Genomic DNA, 19,940 nt, shown 5'->3' on the forward strand with positions numbered 1-19,940 from the left:
TGTACATGAGTCACAAATGCAAATTCGGAATCCTTTCCGCTTGACTTCCAATGTTAGAATTGGGGGTCTCTGGTTGGCACAGGTAGGTACTTGTGACAAGCAGGGACCCTCTCCTCTAGTCAAGGCAAGGGAATTACTCTCTCAAAATAACCCCTGCTCACCCTCTAGGCAGTGTGGCGTGAGCAGTCAAGACTTATTTCAGAGGCGATGTAAGTTAAGCAGTTGTGACCACATACAGTAACCCAGTGACAACACTACAAATGGACACCACACAGGTTTATATAAAAAATAAGTTATACTTTATATAGAGTTATTACAAGACCAATAAACGTCAAAAAGAATCCACAGTACTATTAAGTTTCAAGAGTTCAGGTTAAAAAGGCTTAATTCAAGGTTCTGTGCGAGTCGGTAGCCTTGTCCGGCTACAGCGTTGCTGAAAAGAGCACAGAGTCTATCAAATCCAGCGGACCGCGGCGGTCCAGGTCCACTCAAATGTTGACAGACTCAGTCACAGTACCTTTTCCTTGAGGCGGCCGGCACGGATGTGCGAGTCGGTACCGGGGTTCATCGCGGTGTAGAAAAAGAAAGCGTTGCAGGTCACGGTGTCCTTCCAGTCGTGGTGCAGGCTACGGCTTGTTGACGGCGTCGAGACGGAGCCGGTGATCTCAGAGCTTGCGTTGTTCGAGGCGGATGTTGCTCGTTGCGGTGCTTCTAGCTTTACGGTGCGGCGACAGAGCCAGAGTTCGGGAGCTGGCGTCGATCAGTCCAGACAGCGGTGCGAGTCGGGCGGTGCGTCGCAAAGCGCGCGAGGCGGTGCCCAACTCCGGTGCGGTCACAGGACTCGAAATCAGCAGCAGTGACCGCGTTGGTCAGACCAGTTTGATTCGGTGTAGCGAGGCGTTGCACGTTGCGGTGTCCTTCAAGTCGGGTTGCAGGCTACGGCTCGTTGACGGCATCAAGACCAAATCGGTGAGCGCAGAGCTTAAGTTGTTCGAGGCGGACGTTGCTCAATGCGGTGCCTACAGGACACCAGGCTGGTCGTGAGAGTCGGTCACAGCTCCCTGCCTTTGTAGCCACTGGAACAGCAGCAATTCACAAAGGCTGGTGAAGTCCACTGGTCCTGGGACTTCGGTCAGGGGGCAAGCTCTCTTCCAAGCCCTTGGAGATCTTTGCACAAGTTGAAAATTAAAGGTAAAGTCCACAAAGTCCTTTCTCCGCTCTTTGGCAGTCAGGCAACCAATGCAGGCCAATCCACCAAGCACCACTTCAGCTTGGGAATAGTCTTTTCTCAGTTTCTTCAGGTTCCTTCTCCTCAGCAGAGGTTTTGTCTTGTCAGTTCCAGGAGTGATCTAATTTCTTGGGATCAGGGTCCCAATACTTATACCCCAAAATCCTTTGTTCTCTGAGGGGAGAGGGGCCTGTGCCCAGTACAAGCCAGTTCTGAAGCACTCTGTTAACCAGACTTCTCCTTTCCTTTTACAGCACAGGGCAGGCACATCAGACGCCCGACAGGTGGTGGAGCCAGCATTGTGGAAGGCAAGTATAGTCCTGGAGCACTTTGTTGAAAGTCTTCCTTCTCTTCTTTCAGTGTGCAGGGCAGAGACATCAGATGCACCACAGGGGGTGGAGCCAGCACTGTGGGGGGCGGGCACAGTCCTATTCAGGTCCCAGGTGCAACTCCTCCCTCCCATCTAGATGCAGGTCTCCCTATTCAACACCGGGCTGCCCCAGCCTTTCTCTTGGAATTCCCCAGCCCTGTCACACACAAACCCAGACAAGGAATACACAACTTTGCAGAGGCAGGCTCAAATGGTTAGGCATGCAAATATCTACTTTCTAAAAGTGGTATTTGCAAACACAGAATAATAAAATAAACTTTCCTAGAAGATGTATTTTATTATTCTGAGTCCAGGCATACTAAACTCTAATTTCTACCATGTTCTCTGAGTCTGCTAAGATTATAAAGTGTAATAATTCTAACAGCCCATTCTGGCCTATGGAGAACAAGTAGCCTTGCAATAGTGAAAAACAAAAATGGCTGTTATTCACTATTAGGACATGCCACACACATCAGGGCTTGTCTTACCTTATACTTACAATGCACCCTGCCCTTGGGCCTACCATAGGGGTGACTAATATGAAGAAAAGGGAAGGTTTAGGGACTGGCAAGTTGGTGCACTTGCCCAGTCAGCATGACCGTACCAGACTGCCCGCAGGCTCTGCAATGGCAGACCTTAGACATGTTTTACATCCAGTGCTGCAAGCCCACTAGCAGCATTTGGATTTACACGCCCTGGGCACACTCAGTGCACTTTACTAGGGTCTCACAAGTAAACCAAACATCCAATCATGGAACCACTAATCAATACACACATTAATTTACAGTAGGGAGAGCATATGCACTTTAGCACTGATCAGCAGTGATAAAGTGCCCAGAGTCATAAAATAGCCAACAACAGGTCACAAAAAATATAGGAGGAAGGCAAAAAGTTCAGGGATGACCCTGCAAAAAGGGCCAAGTCCAACAGTACCTATGCAGAGTCTAAAGTTCAAGAGGAAGACTCTGTTACCCTCATCTGTAAAATGTACACCATCTGTCCTATAGATGCCATCCATATTGAAACGCAGATTGTTGTGGTAAATGCACCCCATTCTATAATCTCGGAGAAAAGCAGAAACAGATTTATTGACATGTTTCCTAGCTTTCTCAATCTGTGGACAAAATTGATTGGACAAGTTCCATTTCTACCTTTGGCATATTTTAGAATAGACAAAGGCAGTTTGGGGGAAAGTGACATCAATTCTCCAAAGGTGTCCTTCATAAGCATTTCCAGACATACCCCAGTCAAAGTGCCTAGGTCATTGCCACCACAGTGCACAATTATGAGGTCAGGGTGTTGGAGATGTAAAAAGGATTTAACCAATGGTATCAATTGGTGCCACTTTATACCTTTCTGTCCAATCCATTTAATGTCTACGATTGGTAAACCTAGGTCTTTGTCAATGGCTCCATTTTCTGCGTACCTTTGGCTCCAGAAAATATAGCTGTGTCCCACAATCCATACTGTAAGCATATTGCAAGGAGGTCTTGATGCACTGAGATGGTCTCTGTAAATGAAAAGTAAGATTTTTCTAAAATGGCGGATAAGGTGTTGTTTTGAAAAAACAATAGAAATGATTGGCTGGTTAAAAAAACATTGTAGTCTGAAACGAAGGGTGCATGTTTCTGTTTTTTAAAGCATATTTCTTATTGGTTATGACAAACTGTTTGAATGGAACATTACATTAGATTAGGTGATATTTTGATATGTCAAGCACACTTGCTGTTTGCATTAGCAACATTGTGTGCTGAACTTGTGACCTGTGTGCTTAGTTTAGTGTTGCATGTACTGTTACCATGGTAACAGGCAGTAAGTAGATTGAGGATAGGGTTGAAACTTATGTCAATTGGAAAGGGCTGAAATGTGTAACCAATAGAAATGTGTGTTAGATTTTGTATTAATGTGGGAAGCAATATGATTTGGTATTTACATGTATATGTGTGCAGAATGACAGGGAAACTTTGCCATTTTTTGGTTTTGCTAAGTAGTGCAGTACAGAAGAAATTCTGTATAAGAAAATCCGGTGTCTTACTGACATTCTTCCTAATCTACAAATCAATTTGAAAGGTACATTAGTAATTTGTGAAGAGTTTTATGTGGGGTTTTTGTTTTTAATATAATTAATCCGTTTTTTCCTGGTAAAATCCAGGTAGTAGTGTTGCTTGTCTAGAATTACAAGTGTGACTGCTGTTAGGATCCTGCATAAACTGCAATTAGCAAGAGTTTTGGTATCATTCCTCAAGTGCACCTTGTAAATACAACGCTATTGTCGTACTCCCCTCTTCCATGTTCTATTGTTATAGAAAAACGTACCTTGCCTCTGGGAACGCATTCATTGCAACTCATTGGAGATACGAGGCAAGCCGTTACCAAACCGGCTGCTAACATGAGTTAATGCATCTTATCGTCACACAGTAAATAGGGCGATAAAGTTTCACTGCATTTTTGGCTTTTTTTTAAAAATTGCAGCAAAATGGCACTTGTTAATATGCCCTCAAGTTTGCTATGACAGAGCTAGAACCTTGACATCGCCTTGCCATAGCAAACAGCAGTGATAGTGTCCCGGCGGTACGCAACACAGTAGGAGCCATCCCTGGGGGGTGGTGTTCCCCAAGGTTTTCGACTGCTCCAGAATGGGGGCCACGCGGCCTCTCTCCTACAATATAAAAAGCCTTGGAGGGTGGTGATAAGCGGGTCTTAGAGGGACCTTTGAACCCTCCTCATTGTTTTTCAAAGCCTTGAAGAGTAGCGGTTCCCGGAGCGGGACGGGGTTTTTAAGGCCGACCTACCTAAGTACTTTTCTGGGGAGTACCTTTGAGTATTGCCACACATTTGTAAATGTAAATGTAAATCCAGTGCTTGTATAGCGCACAAATTATCCCCGAAGGGGTATGTCAGCACTGGCGGCCGCTGAGAAGATTAAGCGAGCTATTGCCCAAAGTCGTATGGTGCTGGGCAGACCCCTGCCGGAGCCGGGGATTGAACCGTGATCCCCAGCATCCAGCATCAGTCGCCCTAGCCGCGGCGGCACACCTCTTACCCATTTATTTTGTAGCACAGAGGAATGGCGGTCCCCGGGCTACAGGGCCCCTCTGAACCTCAATGAAATGTAATATTTTAGACCCCAGGATTTGGCCCTCCCCAGGTAGCTAATTTTAAAAAAAGCACAGGAGCCCGCTTTTCATTTTTATTTTTTTTACGGCGGATCCATGCACCCACCACACATTTCTCTTTTTTTTTTTTAAAAGATGCTTTAGAACATGGACTGTTTTAAACTCCTATACACTATTGGGCAGATTTACAAACCCCTTGCGCCACTTTTGCGTCACTTTTCCCATGTTAAAAATGACGCAAACATGGCGCAAGAGGCTTGTAAATAAGCCCCAATGCATGTACTGGTCTAATCACCTTTACAGTTGTGTTTCAGGCCTACAATTTTCTATTCAGTATACCTACACTACAGCAAACACATTGTCACTGCTCTTGCTATGCCATAGTGAATCTTCCAGTATTATGTTTTAATCCATTCAGTAAAGTAAAATTCAAGTAGTTATGAATTCACTTAGTATCTTTTCTTGTACTATTCTAATTATTCAGTTAGTATGCATGTACTCATATAGTGAGCAAGGCTTTAGGGCACAGAGTGCATGAAACTTCTATGCACTATGCATGTGGTATAGTGTAACTACTTTCACATTTGTATTTAAAGTATACAATTTCTTTGTCAGTATCTATATAGAATGTGTTTTCATAGTAATAGAAAAGTATAATTTATAAGATTAGTAATATACTTTTATTTATGTTTATTTTTTACAGATATTGTTTATCATCATTAAAATAACGTTATCATGCCTGAAAGAGGTCGAAAAAGAAAAAGAGAGCTAAAGAATATTTACTTGAAGAAAACTCAACAAAAAGTTTTGGATGAGCAGCATAATGTGGCCAAAAAGAGAAAATCTTCTGGTAAGATTACTAAGAACTTCATTAAAAATGTTTCTAGATGGAAAAAAAAGGTTGAAAATGTTGAAAGAAGTGATGACGCTTCAACGAGAAAAACAAATTGAAATAATAGGAAAGGAAAACAGCAAATGTAGAATCAAAATAATCAACTTTTGGTAAAAGAAGAGAAAATCAGTATAAAGAGATTCGAAAGAAAATATTTTATAATAGAGTAGTACATAATTTGCTGAAAGATTTGAAGAAATATAAAAAGGGATCACTATTTTATAAAAAGAAGAAGCATATTGAATCCATTGTTGAAAAGGCTTTTGAAGTAAAACGGAAATTATTTATTTTATTTTTAAATAAAATTCGATCACTAGATAAACCAATCCATTCAATGAAGGCCAAAAGTAAGAGGAAAAGAGTAATTAACAGAACTAATTTTTGTGATGTTTTTTTGGGTGAATGGAAACACAGTTCAAGTGCAGAGCCTTTCTTTAATGAAGAGAGTTATTTTCAGACCAATGATTTGTTGCATGCAGTTGACATCAGTGGTCAAGCTTATGAGGTTAGAAATGGTTGTCCTTTTGACAAAGAGAAAATGGTTCCCAGAAATGCAGAAAAATTGACAGCTGATGAAGTTCAGGCAGACGTGCTAAAGCCCCAGTGTACATGTGGGATTGCAGTAGTATTTGTAGTGTACGACAAGAATCTATTGATCTTTTGTGTAATTTCTTACGAGAATATAGTAAAAAAAAGTGTTAAAGAAAATATTAAGATGTTGCAAGGACTAGACCCTTGCAGAGTGAGAAAAAATACTGGTTTACAAGGTCATTCTCTGGCTTGTCTCTCTAGAAAAGTATGTCAAAGTGTTTTTCATCATTTCAGGATGTTGGCAGTACATCATACTCAAATGCGGAAGTTAGTCAGAAGATTGTATTATTCAAAAAGTCCAGCACTAAAGTTAAATGAGTTGAACAGTGCTCTTTAAAGATTTATGATGATATTGAGTTTTGTTACTTTGGTCCTGAACAAGAGAGTGAAGAAACTCAGACATTAATAGAAGAAAATGATGAAGAGACTGTTGAACATAGTTGTACAAAAAATGTTGAAGGCGAAATTGCTAAGTTTAAAGTGATTTCAGGTGAAAGGCCAAATTACTCTTGTATTTGTTGTCAGTGAACTCACTATAAAAATCAGACTAGGAGTGTTGATCTGTATTTAAAAAGTGAAAGAGAAAATAATGATAAGTGGAAGGAATTTGCAACTTATTTGTGGGTAGAGTATTGTTAAAACGTATTGTTTTGATTTGGGTTCTGTTCAGCGTATTTGTAAATATTGTTATAACAAATTAGATGAGAATAAAATGCCCTCTAGAGCTGTCCATAAGAATCTAGGGGCATATTACCAAGCAATAGCGATAATTATCGCTATTGCTTGGTTAGAGACAAAAATTTATCGCCGACCTGCGGCGATTTTTATCGCAGGTAAACCTTGGTATTACCAAGGTTTATCGCAAATGCGATAAAAATCGGCCGCAACGCATGAATATCGCTGAAAAGTCAGCGATATTCATGCATTACCGAGCTAATGCTCTTAGCCATGTTATCCACCATCCCATTGGATAACATGGCTAAGAACTGCTCAGGGCAGGTGTTAGCTTTTGGAGATATTCGCGCTTAGCGCGAATATCTCCAAAAGTTGGTAATAGGAGATAGCGATGTTAGCGACTGTTTCCAGTCGCTAACATCTTGGCACGCCCACTTTGCATGTCATTAGTGATAAATATCACTGACATGCAAAGTGGGGCCCAAGATGGTCGCTATCTCCTACTAGCTGCCGCTAACTGGTGTTAGCGACAGCTAGGTAATAGGGAGATAATTTTATCTCCGCTTTCTTGGCTTTTAAAGCCAAAAAAGCGGAGATAAACCCCCTTGATAATATGCCCCCCAGAGTTGGTTGCTATTCCTCCATAATTGATAGATTTCAATAGCTATGAGTCTATTCTTATTCAATGTGCGCACCCGTTTCAGACTATTGTTCGTATGGAGACTAAAACAGGTAAATTGCCTCCTTCAGATTTACAGAGAGGATTAAAAGGACGAGTTGTATATTTACCATTAGATTTAAAGAAAAATGTTGAAACTATTGGGGTAGAGTGTGTAGAAAATGAACCACTAGTGATTCTAGTTATTGGCGTTCCTACTAAGAGTAAGAAAATCTGGCAGGAGTTAGTGGATGTTAGGAAAGTGCAGAAGGCGACTTTGTATTTAATAAAAAACAATGAGTATTATAAAAATGTGTATATAGGAGAAGAAGAAATACTTTTAGCAGAAGATACTGACAAGTCAAGTGGACAAATTGAAAAAGTGGATATGTCAAGAAGTGAAGAAATCTATGAACATTACAGTGTACATCCACTTCATTCAAAATAAGTGATGGGGAAAACTATTGAGTTGTTTCAATTGAAAAAAGCAAAGGGAAGTCCCATGAGTGTATGGGAAGAGAGCTTGGAAGCTCGTTGTTTTCCGCAGTTGTTTCCAACAGGAAAAGGAGGACGATATGATGAATGACCTGTGCAAAATCCTGCATCTGAATATCGGACAACAAGATTATATGCAGAAGATCCAAGATTTAGACAATGTATCTCTTAAATATTTAATCTTTTGTTTGAAAGTGACTTGTCAGGACTTTTATATGCAGTCAATCATATATTGAAAACATGGGTACATCTGCAAAATGTTTCTGCTAATGATTTTATGGATAAAGTGCCACAGAGGGATGATCATTTAGAATCTCAGCTGATTAATCTAATAGCATGTCAGCGTGGTACTAATGAATATTCGTATCATCGTCATGGAGAACTGAAATGTATGCAACGGAACTTAGGAACTCCTACATGGTTCCTTACCCTAAGCTGTGCTGAGTACGCTTGGGATGATTTACTTGAATTTCTTCGAGAGGCAAATTCCAATATAAAAAATATTGAATACAAGACACCTGGAGAATTGTGCTTTTTGGATCCTGTTAATGTATGCAGGTATTTTAATCATAGATTTGAAGCTATGATGTCTTTATTCTGCCATTATTAAAAAATTCTCCTCTTGGAGAAGTTGTGGATTTCTTTTGGAGAAAGGAGTATCAAGCAAGAGGTGCTTCTCATATACATATGATGTTATGGATCAAGGATGCCCCAAAATTTGGAACAGATTCAGATGATACTGTTTTGTCTTTTATTGAAGAATATCCCACATGTGCTGTACCCAAAAGCACAGAAGAAAAAAACTTAAGACAACAAGTCTTACGATTCTAAAGCCATCAATGTGGAAAATACTGTTGACGAAAGTACAAGTCTAAGGACAAGTTTTATACCAAATGTTGGTTTGGATTTCCAAGTCCTGTAATATCCAAAGGAAGAGTGAACAGTTTTATGTCAGCTATACGACATGTCATCACAAGAAAATCTCCCAAAAATACCTACAATTTAAAAAGAAGCAAAGAGTCAAAATACATAAATGACTACAATCCGGTTATTCTGTCCATGTGGAATGCTAACATGGATATTCAATATGTTGCAGACAATTTAATGGCTGTTTCTCGATATGTAACGTCCTACATTAAAAAATCAGAAAAGACGGAATTGAAAGAAATGTGGGAAGAGATTTCTCCCGAAAAAAGTCTAAGTAAGAAATTATACAGTTTCAGTTAGAAGATGTTATCCCATCGCGAAATTTGAGCATATGAATGCTCAGATCGGTTATCATCTGCAAGTCTATACTCCAAATCTAGGAGAATTATTTGGGTGAGTCTAGGTCTTGCTGCAATGCGAAATCGGGTACTGAAATCTGAGCAAGAAATTGAATATTTAGCAGAAAAAGATCCAGAAAGTACAGATATTTTGAAAACAAATATGTTGGACACATATTACCCAAACAGAAGTCATCATCTTGAGAACATGTGTCTCTCTATGAAGTGCTGCAAAACTACACTTCTAAACGGAATACTACTGAGAACATCAATGATGGAAAATATGGAGTGATTGGATCCGAAGGATGATTGGTAAAACAAACTAAAGGAAATTTGATTAATCACAGTAAGCTGAGTTGCGATACTGTTGGTAAAAGGGAATTTTACTATTTAGCTCTTGTGCAACTGTTCAAACCATGGCGTTCGGAATTGGAATTACTTGGAGACTTTCAGAGCTATGAAGATTTCTTCAATGCTTGTAAAGATAACATACAATGTACTGCTTTTGCAAATTATGTGAAAATGTTGAACGATGAAATTGATCAAGAAGCTACTATTGCAGCTGAGATTGCTAGAGAGAGTTCTCAAGACAGTCAAATTCTGCTGCGCTGAGTCAAGGTCCACTAGGACAACCAATTGATAAAAATGAAGCAGCAATCACCATGAATGAGGTGGAAACAGTAATGCATCAAGCACAAGAAGATGTAATGGACTTAGCAAACTTGGAAGAACAACTAAACGTTGAACAGAAAGAAATATATCAGCAAGTGAGACAACAGATTGATCATGGATTTCTTCATAAAAAGAAAGTAATCACCAGTTATCTACAGAAAACAACAGAATCACATTTGGCTTGTGTTGTAACAACTGGGTTAGCAGCACACAATGTTAAAGGAATTACATTACATCATTTACTGATGCTACCTGTGGAGCATGAAAACAAATTGGAATATTACAAGCTTTGTGGAGAAGATTGTTGTGAAGTTTCAAGAGTGCTGAAGAAAATAAAACTTCTGATTATTGATGATGTAAGCAAGGTCTCAAACTTAATGCTTGCTTTAGTGTATTTAAGAATGCAGCAAATTTTTAAAACATAGTATGACGTGTTATTTGGAGGAAAACACATAGTAATTTTTGGAGATCTACTGCAACTTACTCCCTTAAAAGGACAACCAGTATTTAAAACACTTGCGCATGAAGATACCAGAAAATCTCTGGGTAGTGTTGGAAATGTAAACATTTGGTCATATTTTGAATGCAAGGAACTCATTACAAATATGCTACAGGCAAATGATATTGATTATGGAACTATTCTTCAAGATATAAGAAATGGTTTACTGATAGAACATGACAGAGACGCTATGCAGGGTCAATTAATTTCCAATTTGTTTCCAAATGAAAATGTAGTTCCTGAGAAAATATATATGAAAATCGCAGAAAACAAATCTGTAATCTGCTTAATGCCAACTCTGCATGAGTGTTCTATATTCAACTAACAACTTTTGAAGCTGGAAAATGAAGAAATAATAAAAATGGAAGCCATTGATAAATTGAGCACGGAGGAATCACTATTATTTTGACAGAAAAGTTGAAAACAAAATTGTATTCCTTCGAAAAATCGATATCTAAAACTGCTGGCTTAGAACAGAATTTATATGTATGTAGAAACTGTCGGGTAATTTTAAGGTGTAATTTGGATGTAGAAAAAGGTTTAGTTCATGGAGCAATGGGCAAATTGGTGAATTTTGTTAATTATCCGAATAAAGATGGTATTGAATTTTTAAAAATTAAATTTGATCACATTGAAGAAGTAAAACAAATTGGTCGTTGTTCAGTTTGCTGTTTGCTTGTTAAAGATTTATATGTCCGTAGAAAACCGTTCCCAGTTTCTCTGGCATAAGCAGTGACTATTCATAAATCTCAAGGTTTAAGTGTAGAAAGGGCTTTGGTGAACATTGGAAATACAGTGTTTAAAGAGGGTATGGCATATGTTGCTTTGTCGCAAGTCAAAACTCTATCTAGTTTGTTTTTGATTGATTTTGATGACACAAAGGTTACTGCAGATGCAAACTGTGTAAAAGAGTATAATAAGTTAAGAAGAGAGTATGCTCCCAAATTAGGTCAATATCCTCTATTTGAAAAGCGTGTATGTAGTAGGTCGAAAAAGAAGATATGAGAAAATCTGTAGTGAAGGTATAGAGAAGGGAAAAAAACAAGACAATGATGTGATTACAAACAAAAAGAAAAAAGACACTGTTGAAGACATTGTTGGTTATCTGTTAGAAAATAGTTCAGGTGTCAACTGCTATGCTAAAGTAGTCGTCAAATGTTTTTTTTCTTGAAGGTTTGCAACAGCAAATTATAGAGAATCGGGAAGAAAGATTTTGTTCATTGTTTCATTGTGTTTATGAACAATTGAGAACTGATAAAAGTAAAATACAAAGGGGGTCATTAGGATGACAGGCTGACTTTGTCCGCCCACCATCCTATCAGATAACAGGACCGCCAGCCATAAGTGCGGGGGTCCCGTGGGGGGAATTAGGATGCGCCCGCCGCAGTGGCGGGCGCATCCTGTATTTTTAACAATGCGGCGGCGGTGCTGAATGCACCGTCCGCCGCAATGTAAAAAATACATGTTGTGCATTTCAAAGCACAATGTGACAGGCACATGCAGTGCCTGCGACGTTGTCCTTTGAAATGCATGGTACCCCCATGTGCACCCCACACCCCTAGAAATTCTTGGGGGCCCGCAACGGGCCCCCAAAGTAGACTCTGCATGCATTTCCATGGCGGCATTGGAAAATGCCCATGGTAATATGGCTGGCGGTGTCAGATAGACACCGCCAACATATAAACCCTTTTCCGCCCCAGTCACAAGGCGACCGGGGCGGAAAAGCGGCGGACGGTCTTTCCGTCTGCCCCGGACCCCCCAGCCATACTAATATGGCAGGGGTCATTCCGACAAGGATAGCAGGCGGATCGCCCCCACCAGGCGGGCGGTGGCTACCGCCGGCCTGACGGGGGCGATCCGCCCGCCATCCTAATGGGCCTCAAAGTGTTTGTGATATTTGTAATCTTTTGGATGTATGTTCTGGTTCTACACAATTTACGCAAAATATACAACAAGATGCTCAGGAATTTCTAATGTATATGCTAACCATATTGGAAAATGAAGGTATACAAATTGAAAACCTTTTTTGGCCTTTGTTATAAATTGGAACATCATTGTGAAAATGGTATGTATACATGTAGCACTAACATAGACACATTATTTATACAAAGATATGGACAATATATCATTTTAATAATGCAACATTGTACAGCTGATGGAAGAAAATTAGAAACTTTATAAAACATTTTGTAGCAAGTCAACTATCAATATCAGGAAGGACTTTTGTAGCAGTAGCAATCATTTTCCATGATGGTCCTTCCACAACATCTGGACATTACACTGCCTATCTAAAATGTGAAAAAGGCTGGACACTTTGTAATGATGCTCAGTTAGTTTTTAAACAACGTTTGCCAAGCAAATTACCTAATTCCTACCTAATATTTTTAAAGCCAAAGTTTAAGGAACAAAATTCGGCCTCTGAGGAAAATATTAATATGTATTAATACGATTACTGTTGCAAAATTTCTATATAACGGATTTCAAGAATACTATTTGGCCTTGAGGAAAAGTGTTTCTTTGAATTACAGACTTTTTCTTCCTCATTGTCTCGGTGTATAGTTTTAAGCAACAGCATTTACAGTGTTTATAAATGTAAGTTATAAAATGTTCTTACCAGTAAGCATTTTACATATGTGTTATTTGTATTTTATGATATTTTATTGATGATTGATTTTAGTTGTTTTTTAAACAATCTTGTAGATTGGTTGTTTTTTGCCCGCTGTTATGTGATGAACACTGTTTCTAGTGAAATTCAATATATTCTGACAACAGCAAAAAAGGCAAAGAAAACAATTTGTGAAATATAAAAATTATTCTGTTTTCTAAAAAGTATAGTACTATGTATAACAACTGTATTTTTTCTTCCGTTTTACAGATTCTAATTCTAAAGTATCACATTTATTCAAATTTATTTTATAAAAAATAACTGAAAAAAAATATCTAGCATTTTTTTTTGGGGTAGGTAAGTTTAACTAAGTAGTAAAATGCACAATAGCCTGTGTTTGTACACAGGTGAAGAAAATGGTGAAGGATGCAGTAGATATATGTGGAAAGATCCTCTGTGGCTGTTTTAAGTTACAGGATAAAGTTAACATGAATACTGAGAGGCAGATCTAGAAGAAAGTGCTGCAGCGTGGCACTGCAAGCCCTTTGGCTGCACCACGCAGTGGCATTTTCAGAGCACAGAAATAGAACATATCTACAATGATATGTTGCATTCCTGTGCTCTCCCCTGCGCTAGTGCAGAAACAGCTGCCAAGTGCAGGCACAGGCACCTTGGAACCATGGTGCAAGGATGCCTGTGCCATGGGTAGATTGTTTTTGTGCAGGAAGGAGCACCTTCCTGCACAAAAAGAATCACTAAAAGCTTTTTCCTCTTTTAATGCGTGCTATAGAATACAGCACGCATTGAAACAAGAAAAAACGAGGAGAAATTAAAACATTTCTCCTTGCTGCGCCTCCCTACACCACATATAAACTCCACATGACACAGATATTCTTACTAATGGATTTGGAAGGGCAACTGCACTCGGTTGGCTAAGTTTGGAAATGCTTGTTCGGTATGTGTGCTGTGCTGGTATGTAGCCTGCAAACTATGAAATATATAGTAAATTTAGCCTGATTGAGAACCAGGACACCAGTACGCACTACTTAGTGTTGAATTTAGACGTTAATACATTTATTTAGTTTTCATCAACAAATTAACTTGTATCAGAATAACATTCATATTCATGTTACATTTGTAGAAGCGCATATTCATTTATCAACATATACATTGCATATATCATACATTGTGATATCAATACATTTTAGTGTCCACCCAATGCATTTCGGGGCGCGAACCCCTTCGTCAGGGGTCTGTGTTTAGATAAAAGGGAAAAGAAAGAAAAAGGAATCTTGTTACTATTGATGCACTATCATGAAAGGAAAAGAATATCTCTATAATATATGCTTCTTACCGCAGACTGGGTGTAATCTATTGCAAGCTTCTCCTGGTTAAATATAGGTGTGATCTACATGATAAAGAAAGCTGGGTCTGAGTATGTGGGGTTAATGAAACCAGTTCCATATACAAAGGTACTCTAGATAAGGCTTAGTGTTACCTGTGCGCTTGTGTTGTGACAGTCTGTGGACACAGAAAAGGAGTAAAAAGCGAAATTAGGGACAAGAAGTGTGTAAAATGTTAAAATTGCATGAGCCTGATAACAAATAAGTAATAGGGTTACTGTATCTGTGCTCACCTTGTGTATGCTGATTTAGAAACAAGGAGCCTGTATAGAAATGAATGAAATACTGATAAGTGCTGCGGAATAGCAGCGATAGCAGCAAGTAAAACTATTATGAATGTCGAAGTTTACCTGAGAGTCCTACCCGGTGGACATTGGACTCAGCAAATGCTCGAGGAGGGATTGTGCAAGATCTGCCAAGAGAGTAAGGACGACGTATTTTAAAACGCTGGCCAGCGTGTAATGCGATTAAATCACAAAGCAGAACAAAAGCTTTGTTGATAATTAAAAGAATAATCTTACCGGAGCGAGGTGCTCAGTTCTCCCGTCGCTGCGTCTTTTCGAGTGTTTACGCGAAGGCATCTAGTCCTTCTTTTATTCCGAGAAATACCTATCTCGTAGCTATCAATGACGGACTACCGTGGTCCCGACTCGGCGTGTTTATAAACAAACAAATAAATGCGGCTAGTCCTACCTTTATTGGGGTGGTTACCTACTGCGTCAAAATTAATTACTGACCCCTTGGTAACTCTTATGCTAAATATGATATTAAGGACTGGGGTAATTGAAGAAATGTTCAAGGAGGTTAGTTGCTTGTGGAAATTTAATCATGCTAGTTTACGAATTGTACAAAGGTCTGGATGGTGATAGACGCCATCTTTGAGTGGTGTGTTAGCTCAGTATGTTGGTGCTGAAAGCATCATTCATAAGATCGACGGTTTAATAAAAACTCAACGAGTGGGCAATTTATGAAGTATAATGAAAGAAAAAGTGGAAGATAGGGAGAAAATTAGACTGTAAAACATTTGGCAGGGTTCTGGGTATTCCATAATGTCAGATCTTATCGCCCCTCGCATGTTTCCATCATGTGCCTCATTATGAACAATTTAATGTTCCTAGTTTATGGATGCAATTTCTATTGCCTCTACCGCAGATCTTATCGCCCCTCGCATGTTTACATCATGTACCTCATTATGAACAGTTTAATATTCCTAGTTTATAATGCAATTTCTATAAACATTCCTGCCTATTTACATTCTATGAAAAATATGCGTATCACATCCTTTTGGACCCTATTTCGTAAGGAAGCTTAGTTGTGCGGAATGAAATTGAAAAGAAAATAATTTTACATGATCTGATGTGTTCAAGTGTGATTAATGAAAGACTAGTGACGGAGTAGTGAGTTTATGTGGTTGCATGGGGAACCTTATTCGATGTGTGATGTGCTGTGTACAGTAGATTCCAGCACTTGGTTGATAAGTGAATTAGAGTAGTCTGCGGTCTTGTCAGATTGTGATGCCTATAGAAAACATATAAGATCTATCTTATCATTCAGTCCATTTGGGATGAGGGTTTGAAGCTTACGAATCCAGAATGTTTCTCTTTGAATTAGAACCTTGGCATTGTCTATACCCAATCTTTGGGGAACCATTTCAATGATTTGGAATCTTAGTTGGGCAATGGAATGTCCAGTTTCATTCCAATGCTTTGCCAGGGGTGCAGTCAGATTCTTGTTTCGGATACGGCTTTTGTGTTCCGTTAGTCTGATTCTTAATTTTCTGTCAGTTTTACCAACGTATAGCAGTCCGCATGGACATTTTATAGAGTAAACCACATGCTCTGAGTTGCAGTTTGTTGTGTGTCTCAATTTTATCTTTTCGCCCGTGCGTGGATGAAGCAAGATATCTCCTGAGATGACATTGTTACAATTTTTACAGTTGTAACATTTCTGAGTTCCTTTATGTGTTCTTTTCGATGTCATATCGTCGCTGGTAGCTCTATTCAATAGTTCTTTTAGGTTCTGCGACCTTTTGTATGCGAACAGTGGTTTATCGTGGAAGAGTGTTTCAAAATCTTTTTCAGCTGTTATGATTTCCCATCTTTTGGAGATAATCCTTTGTATGTCTTTTGACACAGATGAGTATTTTGACACAAATACCATCCTTTTATTGTCTGTTTTGGTCTTTTTTGTAGTAAATTTTTTCTGGGTATGTTTTTGACTTTTTCCAGGTGACCTTCTAGCAGCTTATCAGGGTAGCCCCTGTCCAAGTATCTCTGTCTTTGCTGTTCTAGACTTTTTTCACATTCCGTCTCATTAGATGATATTCTTTTGATTCTCATAAATTGAGAAATTGGAAGATTGTTTATGAGGTTGGTTGGGTGAAAGCTCTCATAAAGCAATGCTGTGTTTCTGTCCGTTTCTTTCTTAAATAGTTTGGTTTGAATCAATCCATTATTGAGTTCAACTAGAACGTCCAGGAAAGGGAGTGCCATGTCACTGATGCTGTGGGTGAATTGTATTCGTGGGTTAGCTAGATTTAGGCTCTTGATATTTCGTAACAGTTCTGTAGATGTGTGTCTCCATACGATAAAAATATCGTCAATATAACGCTTGTAGTAGACTAATCCAGCTTGCCATGTGGGATCTTCTAGTATGAAATCTAGCTCGAATTTCGCCATGAAGATGTTCGCGTAGACGCAGGCTCCTGGAAATCCCATGGCCGTGCCTGTTTGTTGAATATAGAAGTTATCTTTCCATACGAAGTAGCTGTTTAAGAGGCAGAATTCAAGTAGTTGCATTATGAGGTATTTCAATTCATCCGATATTTCTGATCTTAACAGTGCCCATTCCATCGCTTCTAGCCCTTGCTTATGGGGAATTGACGTGTAAAGCGAGGTTACATCAATGGAGCATAGTATCCAATTTTCGTTGTCCACTTTTGTGATGTCTGTTAAACTTCTCAAGAAGTCTGACGTATCTTCTATGTATGTAGTCCATTTTTGCATGAACGGTTGCATGTGGGCGTCTATGAAGATGCCGAGATTTTCGAAAATTGAGGAACAACCTGATACGATTGGCCTGAAGGGAGGGTTTTCCAGACTCTTGTGCACTTTCGGTAGAAAGTATATTTTTGGTCTACGTGGAAAAGGTTGCTGAAGGTATCGTTTTGTTGAATTGTCAATCCAATTGTATTCCTCCGCTTTGTCTAGAATATTGTCTAGATTCTGAGACATGTATGTGGTGGGGTCCTGCTCAAGTCTGGTATATGTTTCGATGTCATGAACATGTTCATCTCCTCTTTGCGCATAAAAAGTTGTGTCCATTAGAACCAGCGCGCCACCTTTATCAGCTCTTTGGAATACCAAGTCCCTGTTGTTAGCCAGTCTTTGGAGGGCACTATATTCTGCTCTAGTGAGATTTCTGTTTTTTCTTTTAAGTTGGATTCTGTTCATGTCCGCTTTCACTAGAGTTTCGAAAGTATCAAGAGTTTTGTGGGATGTTGGAGGCATGAAGCTACTCTTTGGTTTGAATTGTCTGTCTGTTTCTATGCTGTCTGTTGTTGGATTTAGAGCTGTGAAGAAGTATTTGAGCCTTAGGATTCTCATGAATTTGAATAGTGCTACCTCAATTTCCAGAGCATTCGTGTGATACGTAGTTACGAAAGATGTACCTTTATTCAATATCTTTTTCTCAAAGTCAGAGAGAGTGTAATGTGAGATATTGATTATGAGGTCTTGGTCTGGCTTCTCAGTCCTGTTTTCTTCAACAAGTCTCTGTCCTTCTCCCGTTGTTTTTCTCTTTCCCTGTCCTCTTCGTGATTTTTTTCTCCAGTTGTTGTTACGGGGACTTCTGGTGGTTTGCTTGGTGGTGGATCCATTGCTAAAAAAGGAGTCGATGGTGGTCCAGTAGCAGCACTGGCTGTATCAGAGGGTTGTGATGTGGGTTTTTGTGTTTGTATGGTTACCACCGGTTGCCTTCTGGAGCTTATGTCACTATCTGAGACTACACTCTCGTCTGAGGAGGTTGGTTGTTGTCTTGTCTTGCTGTTAAATCGTCGTTTTGCGTAGACTTCCGCCCACGTGTAGGCCTCATTTAATTTATAGTCGATGGTATCGCGTTTGAATTTACGCAGCTTCGTCTCCTCAAGTTCTTTGCCATATTTATCTAGTCTTGTATTTATATCTTCAAGGGTCCTGCCCCATACATCATCTTCGATTCTTTCTGATAGGTCACGTTTAAGGTTGTGTATTTCCTCTTCTAGGTCAGCTATAGTCTTGGCAAGTTCTTCAACCAGTAAAAGTATTAGATCCAGGGAACACTTGTTGAGGATTTCAAACCATTTTTCCATGAACTTTGGGTTATTGTTCAATCTGTATAGCATAGGTCTTATTGCTAGTCTGAGCCCTCTGGGTATGCGCTTAACTCGATGGTATTGAATAAGTGTTGTTGCGTGTAAACGCTGATTTAGTTCACGCCGAGTTAAGTATTCAAGTTGCTTCAGTTGTTGTGTAATTGTTCCTCCTTGCGCATCAAAAGTTTTGGATTCCTTGATCAATTTGTAAATTTGATTAGCATCTTCAACAGTGTATGCTTTTGTGTTGGCTCTGTTATCTGTAATGGCCGCTATTGATTCAAACGACATTTTTATACTGTTTGGTGCTAGTACCCTGTGGTTGCAGTAGAATTAACAATGGATTTGGAAGGGCAACTGCACTCGGTTGGCTAAGTTTGGAAATGCTTGTTCGGTATGTGTGCTGTGCTGGTATGTAGCCTGCAAACTATGAAATATATAGTAAATTTAGCCTGATTGAGAACCAGGACACCAGTACGCACTACTTAGTGTTGAATTTAGACGTTAATACATTTATTTAGTTTTCATCAACAAATTAACTTGTATCAGCATAACATTCATATTCATGTTACATTTGTAGAAGCGCATATTCATTTATCAACATATACATTGCATATATCATACATTGTGATATCAATACATTTTAGTGTCCACCCAATGCATTTCGGGGCGCGAACCCCTTCGTCAGGGGTCTGTGTTTAGATAAAAGGGAAAAGAAAGAAAAAGGAATCTTGTTACTATTGATGCACTATCATGAAAGGAAAAGAATATCTCTATAATATATGCTTCTTACCGCAGACTGGGTGTAATCTATTGCAAGCTTCTCCTGGTTAAATATAGGTGTGATCTACATGATAAAGAAAGCTGGGTCTGAGTATGTGGGGTTAATGAAACCAGTTCCATATACAAAGGTACTCTAGATAAGGCTTAGTGTTACCTGTGCGCTTGTGTTGTGACAGTCTGTGGACACAGAAAAGGAGTAAAAAGCGAAATTAGGGACAAGAAGTGTGTAAAATGTTAAAATTGCATGAGCCTGATAACAAATAAGTAATAGGGTTACTGTATCTGTGCTCACCTTGTGTATGCTGATTTAGAAACAAGGAGCCTGTATAGAAATGAA

At 39.2% G+C, this 19,940-nt stretch overlaps 1 protein-coding gene across 3 annotated transcripts in view; it reads left to right on the forward strand.

The window, feature by feature from the left end:
- RASGRP3 (RAS guanyl releasing protein 3) overlaps positions 1–19,940 on the forward strand; it is a 643,233-nt gene that overhangs the window by 284,260 nt on the left and 339,033 nt on the right. The window contains exon 2 of one of the 3 annotated variants that reach the window (XM_086926880.1): positions 5,418–5,564. The exons of the other annotated variants lie outside the window; for them this stretch is intronic. The gene's annotated coding sequence lies outside the window, so the exon portion shown is untranslated. The remainder of the gene's footprint in view (positions 1–5,417; positions 5,565–19,940) is intronic. 3 annotated transcript variants of the gene reach the window in all.

The sequence above is a fragment of the Lissotriton vulgaris genome, chromosome 6, assembly GCF_964263255.1.
Source record: "Lissotriton vulgaris chromosome 6, aLisVul1.2, whole genome shotgun sequence".
NCBI classification, from domain to species: Eukaryota; Metazoa; Chordata; class Amphibia; order Caudata; family Salamandridae; genus Lissotriton; species Lissotriton vulgaris.